This window comes from Rattus rattus, chromosome 5 (assembly GCF_011064425.1).
Source record: "Rattus rattus isolate New Zealand chromosome 5, Rrattus_CSIRO_v1, whole genome shotgun sequence".
Classification (NCBI taxonomy): domain Eukaryota; kingdom Metazoa; phylum Chordata; class Mammalia; order Rodentia; family Muridae; genus Rattus; species Rattus rattus.
The window spans coordinates 87,202,762-87,214,401 of NC_046158.1; positions in this window are offsets into that span (position 1 = coordinate 87,202,762).

Sequence of the window (11,640 nt, forward strand, 5' to 3'; positions counted from 1 at the left end):
CAATGGCTCAACCTAATATCGTGAGAATGAATAGCAATGGCTACCCTTCCATAAGAGCTTCGGCTAATAAAAGCAAGCTGTCCCAACTAATGGTTATTAAAAGACTAGTACATCCAGAGATGTGAGGATAGAAGCATCACTAGCAAGAATTCAGTTACTGCATCCCAGAGTGAGACCACAAGAGAAGCATGACATCGCTAGGCAACGCTGTGCAGTTAAACACATTTTCACTGTCTCAGTGTGGTGTAGTAAGCAGGAAGCAGCACTCAAGGAAAGCACGGGAAAAAACAATGAAATTATTTCTCTTAATAGAATAGATGGAGGAAACAAAGGAAGATGTGCAAGTTACTCACTGCCAATTTTTCAGGATATAAAATGTAAATTCAAGAAAAGAATTCCAGGTAACCATAATATTCTAGAAAATCTTAACAATTTCTTTTACCAAATCAAGGATCCCTTTACAAATATATAGGATTATAGATTAAAACTTACATGTATATAATTATTAAATCATAGAAAATAAAATTATACTATTTTATGTATGAACAACAAGGTTCAGAGAGATGAGTTAAAACACCCAAGGGCTAGATATTATGAACAGAAACTTACAGAATCTAAAGATACTCTTTTGTAAAACTAGAACTCATCCCTTCCCCAGTGTTTCAAGCAGGGGTTCTTTTACCTATACAAAAGTAATAATGTGTGGCTTCATTTCAATGTTTCCAACAGGACAACAGATCCTTCCCAGGAAATCATAGCAGTGTCAATAGCCATTCATTTAACCAGCTAACAGACACTAATTTATCTCTCCCAAGTACTGCCTAAGCACAGACACTGCTATACTGAAAGAGCTCCTTGCCCTGTCAGATCTCACATTCAAGTAGGATTTAGGTGGCTGGCAATAAATGAAAAATAGACTACATTACCTTAGGTGGAGATGAGTGTTATTAGGAAAAAATATAACAGAATAAATGGGGCAGGGAGAAGCAAGGTAGACAGAACACATGGCTCTGTTCACTGAGTGGCAGAGACACTGACCTCTAGAGAAGACTGCTGATGCAATTATATTTCTGTACTTTTGCTTATGAATTTATTCCTTCATTTGTTTATTTGTTTCAAAGTGATTCACTTTGTTTTGCAAATGCATCCATCTCTCTCATGAGTATGCTGATACTACAATGCTAAATTCTTTGAGAGGACCTGTCCCTCTTAAGTCAAACCTTTCTACAGTACCCCACATTCATTCCTATCAAAGCACTTAACCTCTTCTGATCTAAGAGATGTGCCAAGCAGGTCCTGATGCTTTGCATAGCCTCTATACCAATCCTTCCCAATGATATGTCATGACACTAAGGAGAAAGCACACCCTCTGGAGCACGATCCAATAATTTGGCTTCTACCTTTACTCGGCTCCTATCATCACCACCCTTTCCCTGTCTTCTACCCTACTAGTCGTTGCTGTGGCAAGGAGTCCATCATGACAATGGAGAATAATTGAGCCTGCGTTCTAATTCATTGTCTTAAACACCCCATATTATTTTTCCTGACTTCTCCTCAAAAGGAAAAACAATCTATGAGAATTAAATACCAACTATTTTTTTTACTTGAAGATATAATTCTGTCTTTCCAAACTTACCCTTCTTGTCCCCAATTCCATAGTATCCCTGCTTCAAACTTGCTATGGAGCTAAGGGTAATCAAATGCCTGATCTTCCTTTATTTACTTCCCTGTGCTGAAATTGTAGACATGCACCATCAGTTGTGTCTCATGTAGCTTACTTATCTCCCAAATTAACATTATGATCTATGACCTAGCCATACTTGCCAACAGCTCCCTAACTGGTCATTTGCTTCTGAACACTTGTTCTGTTTCTACCATTTTCAAATACCAATATCTTTGTTTTGTTTATGGTGGCCTGTGGCTTGTCTTTAAATTCTGTCTCTTTGTCTCTTTCTTTCTCTCTGTCTCTCTCTGTCTTTGTGTGTCTCTGCCTCTTTCTCCCTCTGTGTGTGTCTCTGTCTCTGTCTCTGTCTCTCTTTCTATCTGTCTCGCTCTCTCTCTCTCCGTGTGTGTGTGTGAGTGTGTGTGTGTATGTGTGAGTGTGGCTAAATAGCTTAGCTGGCTCTGCTAAGCAGACCCTTTGCATCAGTGCTAGAAATTTGAACTCAGGTTCTCTTGCTTTCATAGCAACTGCTCTTACCCACTGAGCCATTACCAAAGCACTATTAGGTTTGGTTATTTTCTGTCTGGCTCAGCTGTCACCCCTCTCATTCAAACCTTTGATTCTCCACTGGAACATAGACTCTCCTTTAACACTCACACAGTGTAGTTTGCTGTCCAGTTTGTATTGTAACTTCCTTTTTGTCTGGTCTCAGTCTATTGCACAGGTTAAATGAAAACTCCGAGAGTCCCAATCCATTCCTATTGAGTGGCACTGAATTGTGATGTGAGGACCTAGGACTGTGACTCCTGTATTATCAGAGACTCCAGGTTGCTCTCCCTATCTGGTTCATATATTGTCAACTTGGACTTCTTGACTAAAATCTAAATCTGAACAGAACCAAGACTAGAGTCAGCATAGAGAGGCTGCACCACACAGTTTATATACTGCCATACTTTTGCAATGACGCCTGTCAGTTTCCATTCATAAAAACAACAAAAAGGCTTATATGATGTATTACTCAGGGTTCTCCTGTGTTAAATAAATTTTGGAAGGTCTCTCTATATTAACAGAATTTATGTAATGACTTGTCTGCTTTCCAACTAATCCAGCAATGGGCAGCTATGAATGGGAAGTCCAAAAGGTTAGTAGTTGCTCAGTCCACAAGGCTAGTTGTTGCACCTGGTCTTCTGTATAAGCTGGCATCCTGAAGAAGTAGGCTCCAACAGATATGCTGGCAAGTAAGTGCAAGCAAGGGAAAAGGAAATCTTCCTTCCTCCAATGTCCTTATGTAGACCTACGGCAGGTGTGGTCCAGATTAAAGGTGTGTACAACCAGGCCTGGATCTGGAATTTCCTTTGTTCTAGGCTGACCTTGAACTCAGAGATCTGCCTGCCTCTGCCTCCGGGGAATAAAGATGTGTACTTAAGCCTTTCCTGGGCTTAAGCTTTTCATGGTCACTATGCTTCAAGATCTTCCAAGTCAGAAACTTGTGTCTTTCAGGCTCAAGATCTGGATCACAGGTGTGCCCTTTATTTCTGTATTGTAGTCCATTCCAGATGTAGTCAAGTTGACAAACAGGAATAGATATCACTTATGGTCTCATCTCAGTAGAGAAAAGCCAGATAATAAAAAACAATCAACTCAGGAGAGGAGAAAAAGATGAGTTTCACGAGTATGTTGTTAGCTTTTGCCACAGTCTCAATCACAAATTCCATTAGCAGCCCTCCTTGAAGACCCAAGGTAGTGGCTTAAACAGAGTACATTCAATATTTACCTCAATTCAGATAGCCTACCACACTAAGAAGCCTGGGATTGTGCGAGTTTGAGGCATGCTTCTCTGGTAAATTATGACTGTGTGTGTGTGTGTGTGTGTGTGTGCGCGCGCGCTTGTTGGTGATAACAACAAAACCAGGCAAATATTCCCTGACTGAAAGATTTTTGTCTTTGTGTATTCTCACTACAGTCAATCCCCTGCTTAAGCTGTCAGCATCCAACCTCATGTAGTCTGTTCCTGTAGATTTCTAAAACATACTAAAAAAGAGAATCAGTAACGAATTATTTTTCTATGAAAGATAAACAACAGATCCAAGCTCCATGAGGCTGAGGAAGGAGGAAACAGAATCCCAGGTCTGTCTGGCTACATAATGGCAACAGATAATATAAATGCTGATGAACACTATTGACTTACACTTTAGAAGAAAATCAAAAATAAATAAAATTGTGTAGGCTTGTACATAAAAAAAATCATGAGTGAACTTTCAAAGCCATTTGAGAAGAAGGTAGTGGTGCCATTAGCCACAGCCTGTGAAGGTGTCTAATGAAGCAGGAAGACAGGCCATTAAGAATACTTAATCAGGAGCCAGAGAGGAGAAAAGTATAAGGGGATGCTTACTACTGGAAGGGGCATCCTCAGGGAAGACCACAATGACTGTGGGAGAATCCTCAAAGCAAGAGAATATGGAGCCCAGCTGGGCTCACACCTTCTTCCATGAAAGAGCCACTTGCCAAATAAAGTGCTGCCCACAGCAGGCTTTGGGCTGTGTTTTTTAAATCAAAACTGGAGAAGGTCATATAATCTCACAGTAGAAAAAAAAATCTTTCCAATCAGGAACCAGTACAGTAAAAAATGGATTTTCAAAGTTTCAAAGTTTCTGATGGATCTACATAAACAGAAATGAGGGTATTGACAGCCATTGAAGTTATGAAAAACCCTTACGTTATGCAAAACTAAACAGTCATCCTAGTCACCACACTTAAAAATTTTAATTTAAGGGGTCAAATTTCTTGAAAAGGGTTCAAATGTTTTATAGATACAAGATGAAATGAATGATAGATATGGTAAGTTATTAAAAGCATTATAATAATAAATAAAATCACCCACATTATGTTGCTGTCAACCCATAAAATACATATTTCAGCCCTAGGTAGATGCGTGGGTATACTTGTCAAATTTAAATGACCACATCAGTACCACATATTTAAGTTATTTCAGAATATTTAAAATCTGTACAAATTAACCATTTCATTTAAAAGCCTAGTGCAACCCCCAAATGAAAGCCAGATAAAGTCATAATGAGAAAAGAAAATATGAGAGCTCTATTTATAAAATGAATGCAAGAATTCTTGGTTAACTAACCAAATATAACAGCATTCTTCTAATAAAAACTGAAAAGTCACGCTTATTCCAGAAATTCCTGGGTGGCTCAGTAGCAGTCAAACATCATTTAGTACATTAGCTCAAAACATGGCAACCCATATGTTCATTTTAGAGTTGCAGAAAAAAAATCATTTGGTGAAATTTGTACATTTTTATTTTTAAAAATCCTCTTGGAAACAATATATGTGATGTTGTTAATTTGATTTTCAAAATGGTTGGGAAAGATTTGGTAAAAGTTATTACCATGCATGCAAGAGGAACAGAGTTTAAGCCCCGGGACCCATATCGAAAGCTGCAGATAGTGACACAGGTTTATAATATCAGTTCTGAGGCGGTGGAGACAGGCAGATCACTCATGTTTATTAGCCAATCAGACGAGCCTGTTTTGTATTCTCTAAGTTCTAGCAAGACATTCTGCTTCAAAAAACAATGTGGACTCACTTTTCTTGAAGAATGAGGACAATAGGAAGACTTCTTACTTAAGTGCACACACACACACACACACACACACACACACACAGTGATCATCATAGTCTAACAAAATATAGACCAATCTCATACTTGAAATTTTAAAATTTCCAAGAAAATCAAGAAGAAGAAGAAGAAGAAGAAGAAGAAGAAGAAGAAGAAGAAGAACAACAACAACAACAACAACAACAACAACAACAACAACAACAACAGTGGTATCTTTTAGTTTAATGTAGAATTGATACCCTGAAGTAAACTACCTAATACATGAAGATGGAAGGAACGAAGGAGAGACAAGAGTCTAAAGGAGCACCTATGGGAGAATCAAAGATCACTGGACAATGCAGGTACTTCAAATATTATGTCAAGAAAAAAACATATTCTCTTTAGATTATACTTAGAATAAGTGTCTAATTGAAGACCTGAGCTCAATAATGAGACAGGAAAATGATAAAATATGATGGGAAGATTTTTTTTTCTTTTTCCTTTTAACTTTGAGAGTAGGGAGTGATTTCTTTCAAAAGACTCCAAAGTCACAGGCCATAAGTAGCAACACTAATAAATTTACATAATAATTAAATATATCTGTTTAATGAGCTTTATTGTCAAAGTTAACAGATGGACGGCAGACTGGTAAAAGATATTTTCAATATCAAAATCTGACAAGGAGTTAACATATAAAAATATACCAGGAACTCCAAAAAATCAGCAAGGAAAGGACATAAGACTCTGTGTTTAACTGGTCACAAGTTCAAATAGTCCATAGGTGCTTAAGACTAGTTAAATACACAGTCAAGAACCCTTGCTATCAGAAGACTCTTGAATAAAACGCATACTCCTTCCCTCTTCAAAACTTTTTTGATGAGAATATCATAGACCAGAAGAGTCTTTACTCAGCTAAAGAGAAGACAAAATAGTATATTCACTAAAAGAAGATCATATAGTGTAATATAGCAGTCCATCTCCTAACCATAGAAATTTGCACATAGATATACAAAAAATTATGCACTCAATTGTGGCAATACATACATGTAACTTGAACAAAGACCAAAAACCATAAAACACTGTTAAACACTGCATAAAACAGTGGTAAAGACCTTCATATTTCATCGCAAAGATGAACCAATATTTGGTTCATTTTTCTACAGAAGCTCAAGTGTCTTTTAAGATAGAAAATTTCGCATAATCCTAACAACATTTTTCTTACCTATCATAATAGAATAAACTTAGATATTGCAACCCAAATTCTAACAAAGGTTAATTCTTACTTGAGCTCTTTGCATGGTACTATGGCAAGATGGAAGTGATCATAAAAATTACACTGACTTGACCACAAAATTATGACAATTTAGACTCAGGGAACATTCGAGTCCAATGATGGAAGTGAAACAAAAGCCAACATGGCTTTAATACTATACAAAGAACTATAGGCAACTGAGGAAATCTGGGGCTAGAGCAGGAAAGGCGGTCGTCCCCAAGGAAGATCACACCAATTGATTATCCAATTTCAAATGGTCAGCCCTGAAGGCATACATATAAGTAGCATTATATAAACCAAACAGGTTATATCTAGGAATATATATCACATACATAAGTATATATATATATATATATACATATATATATACACACACACACACACATATACATATATACATATATACACACACACACATACATATTATACATGCAATAACAATCAGTGGGAAAAGGCTATGAGTTTGAAGGAAAGCTGGGATGGGTATATGGGATGGGTTGGAAAGAAGAAAAGTAAGGCATAAAAGTTGTAATTGTATTATAATCTAAAAAAACACAAAAAAGTAAAACATAAACTACATATATGTCCTCAAAGAAGTGATAAGCATGTATGTATAGTGTATGCATGTGTATATATGTATCAAGTGCTGGGTGTCCACAATTGTTTCTGTACTTCATGTGTGGAGACATGGTTTTCAGCTCAATGTGGAGCTTGCTGTTTCTGCTAGACTAGGAACTTAGAGTAAAGGGGTCCACTTTTCTTACCCATCAATACCAGTTCTATTTGAGCATCACCATCATGGATTTGAAGTGTTGTGGATCTAAACTCAGTTCTTTATGCTTACACAGCAATTTCTTTACCCACTGTAGCATCTCCCTCCTGTTATATGCAGTTTCAACTAATATAATATCAGGCAAAGTAGAGTGCTTGTAATGAATTCTAGCTCAACATAGAAGACAACGTCATATCTCTCCATGAAAGGCTAGTTAATACTGATGAAGAGTCATCGTCTACCTCTGCTGATTTCTACTGTAACATTGTTTGTCATGACAAAAAGTTTAGCCTATGAGTCTGAGAAAGGATGTATATGTGGCATACATTTTTGTCATTTCAAATACTCATAATTAACAAATACATTTTAGTATATCAAAAATACATCAATATCTCTGGCAAAGCATAACTATAAGAAGAAACACTCAGAAAATTAATAAATAATATCATATTTTTATGTTTTAAAAAATTCATAAAATAAGGGATAGGGAGATGTCTTACTTGGTAAAGGTGCTTGCTGTACAGCACAAAGACCTGAGTTTGATCAGCAACATCCACATTTTAAAATGTGTACAGCAAATCACATATGTAATATCAGCACAGGTAGGTAAAGATAGAGGGATCTCTGGAGTGCTAGTGAATCAGCAAGCTCCCAGGAGACCATGTCTCCACAAATGAGAAATCTAAAAAGATTGCTGACAGTGGAACCCTGTTGTTCACACTCATGCACACAATATGTTTGCATAGCCTTACACACACACACACACACACACACACACACACACACACACACACACACAGACTATGACACAACAGAGAGAGGGGAAGCAAGAGGGAGAGGGAGTGAGTGGTGGGAAAAAGGAGAGAAAAATCCTTGACAAGATTAGCTATCGGTTTCACTAACAAAAATATATCCAAATAAATATAATGAAAGTCAATCAAAGGAAATGCAATAAATACATTAGGCTTGGATAGATATGGATGAGGAACACATAAGATCAAACAGATGTCCCTGTCTCTCCATTGGAAGTTCTGCCTCTGATATCTGTTTTATTTCCCCTTCCGAGTGAGATTCAGTCATCCTGTTCTGCGCCCTCCTTGTTACTTAACTCCTCTGAGTCTGTGGATTGTTGCATAGCTATCCTGTACTTTCTGGCTAATATCCACTTATAAGTGAGTGTATACCATGAGACCTGTGAAAGCCCAAACCATGTTAAATCCCATCATGAAGATAGGAATTGAGCACAAAGTCCTACCCCAAACTAAGTGGATATTGGCAGCTACTGGCTGCTAGGAGAATAAAGGTCAGGTTTGTTTAGCTTTGCTTTGCTTTAGCCCTTGGTAAGAAAACCATGCTCCACTCAAAAGCCCCACATTTCAGATTATTTGGGAAGCACATGTTGACCTTAATGGGAAAAGAAAGGGGGGTAAGCTGAATAGGAAGAGAAAGTTGTGAGGAATCTTGGATGGGTTGGAATCAAAGGGTAAATGTGATAAAAGATGTTGTATAAAACTATCGAATAATTAAGACTATATATATATATATAAACTTATAAATTTTTACATTGTCTTTCCACTAACCGTTGTCACTCTGTCTTATATAGAGAAAAAGAATTCTTTGCATTCAAGGAAATATGGTTTGGGTCTGATGCTATTCCATGAGCTTCTTGCAATTTTCAACACTTTCTTGTCAGCCCTTCTCATACTTAAATATGATTCAGTGCAACTTAGAGAACAGAGCAAATATAGCCTTTGAAATGGAGCTGGAAGGTCATAGAACTAACTTCTAGAGCTTTCATTCACGCACTCTCTTCTTTGTGTTCTGGCATAACTTCCTGAAGGCACCGTGAAGAAAACAGAGCTAAGTGGCTCAAATTGTTCAAATACTGAATGACACATATTCTCAAGAAAGCAAAAAAAAAAATATGCTATGAGCCATCAAAGTCTTGCTCCCCAAATTTCTCAAAGTATGAACAAAATAAACATATAAACAGAGAACTAATGTTTGGAGATCATGCCTATGATAACGTATAAATCAAGTATTTGATTTTATGTACTTACCATAAAGAGAAAGGCATGTTATAATATGTAAAATCAGAAAGAAACAGAATACCAAAGGACCACTAGTACATAAGGGCCTTCAGACTATTAGGTTTCAGGAAACTGAGGTAAGGTCACAGTTATATCTACTCATGTAGTCACTCCTTATCAAAGAACAACACTTACAGGTCATTTATGTGCCCTTAATTCTTCACATTTGCCATTGATTTCTTAGTATTCGACCTTTTACTTTTTATTTTACTTTCCTGCTTTTATTAAAACTAGATTTTTTTCTTGTGCAATATATTCTGATTACAGTTTCACTCTCTTCTTTTTCTCCCAGCCCACACCACCCATCTCCCTGCCCCTTCGAGTCCACTCCCTTTCTGTCTCTCATTAGAAAAGAACAGACTTCTAAGAGTTAACAAAGCAGAGCAAAATAAAATATACTAAGATAAAACAAAACCATCACGCTGAAGTTGGACAAGGCAAATCAACAAAGGGAAAAAGCCCCAAGAGAAAGCACAAGAACTCACTTTCTGTGAGTTCATATGACCTTTACTAAGTTTAGAGGGATTTTTTCTAGTGTCCTTCGTACCCTCTATCTCCTACACTCTTTTTGCCTGCTCTCCTGCAGGGTTGCCTGAGCTCTGGGAGGGTAGGATTTGATGGATCCAACACATTTAGAATTTTGAGTTCCAAGGTTCTATCTTCATAATATCTGGTTGTGGTTCTCTGTATTTGTTTCCATCTGCTACAGAAGGAAGCTCCCCTGATGGTGGCTAAATAAGGCACTGACCTATGAGTATAGCTGAATACCCTTAGGAATCATTTACTGCTACTTTTATTTTTTTTGACCAATAATATTTTCTTTTACCCTAGATCTCTGGGCTATCTAGGCTCTGGTTCTTGGTCACTCAAGCAGTGTCCAGTGTAGGGTTCATTTCACTGAGTGAACCTTAAATCAAGCCAGCATTGCTTGGTTACCTCTACAAGCTTTGTGCCACTAGTGACATAGCATATTTTGAAGGAAGGACAGATTGTAGTTTAAAGGTATTATGGCTGGATTGGTGTTTACATAACTCTTTGGTATCATGCCAAGTACCTTTCCATACAAAACATACTACAATAGAAGGGTGAAGATTTAGCCTCTCCATGTCTACTGAGTTGTGTGGGTGCTATCTATTGCAATAGGGCCTTGATGTCAGATTGCGGAGAGCAACTTATTGTCTTGGCAACAGGCTGAGTTTGATGAGATTTCCATGGGACTTCTTTGGCCAGCAACTCAATTGGGTGCAACCCAGTCCTAGTACAGGAAGCTTTGTTTGGTGACAAGAGATTGCCAGAAAGTTATGAACAATTGTAGTTAGAGAACTACAATAGATAGCCTCTTTTATGAGCTCAGAAAGATATGTGTGCATGTATATGTGTACATGTATGTGTGTGTATAATCGCTCATAAATTAAATTTTATATATGTGTGTGTGTATTATGCATATATGTATAACTGAGATGGTTAAGAAAGAGAAGAAAAAATGTAGAGAAAATAAGTGGCTCACAGTGGTATTCTGTATCCAGTAAGGACCTTTGCTCCAGGTCTAAGTCTGAAGTCTTGTAGGTAATGAAAAATATCTACCCCTTAGATTCTTTATCTCTGCCTTAGTGGAGTGGGAAGGTAGCAGGGGCTGCATAATCCTTCTTACGCCAAATACTTATGACATTCAACCAGCCTTTGACCTTCTACTTATTTCCCAATACATTATTTATTTCAACTTTTAGTTCTACTCCCATGTTATCTATCTATCTATCTATCTATCTATCTATCTATCTATCTATCTATCTACCTACCTACCTACCTACCTACCTACCTACCTATCTATCTATCTATCTATCTATCTATCTATCTATCTATCTATCTATCATCTATCTATGTTGTGTTTTTGAGAGAAAAGCAAGTGTGTGTGTGTGTGTGTGTGTGTGTGTGTGTGTGCGCGCGCGTGTAGGCCAGAAGGCAACTTGCAAAATAGTTTTTTTTCTTCAACCATGTGAGTTCTGGGTACTGAACTTAGATATTCAGGTGGTGGCCATCTTACATCACTGAGCCATTTTACCTACACCATTCGTGAGATTTTTACATTCAATTTTTCCTGTTAAAATTACTGTGTGAATTTTCTCTGCCTTGTTTCCACGGTTTTCTTGTTGTGTGTGTGTTTGTGTGTGTGTGTGTGTGTGTGTTTGTGTGTGTGTGTATCCAGTTACATGTGCATATATACATGTGTGTGTG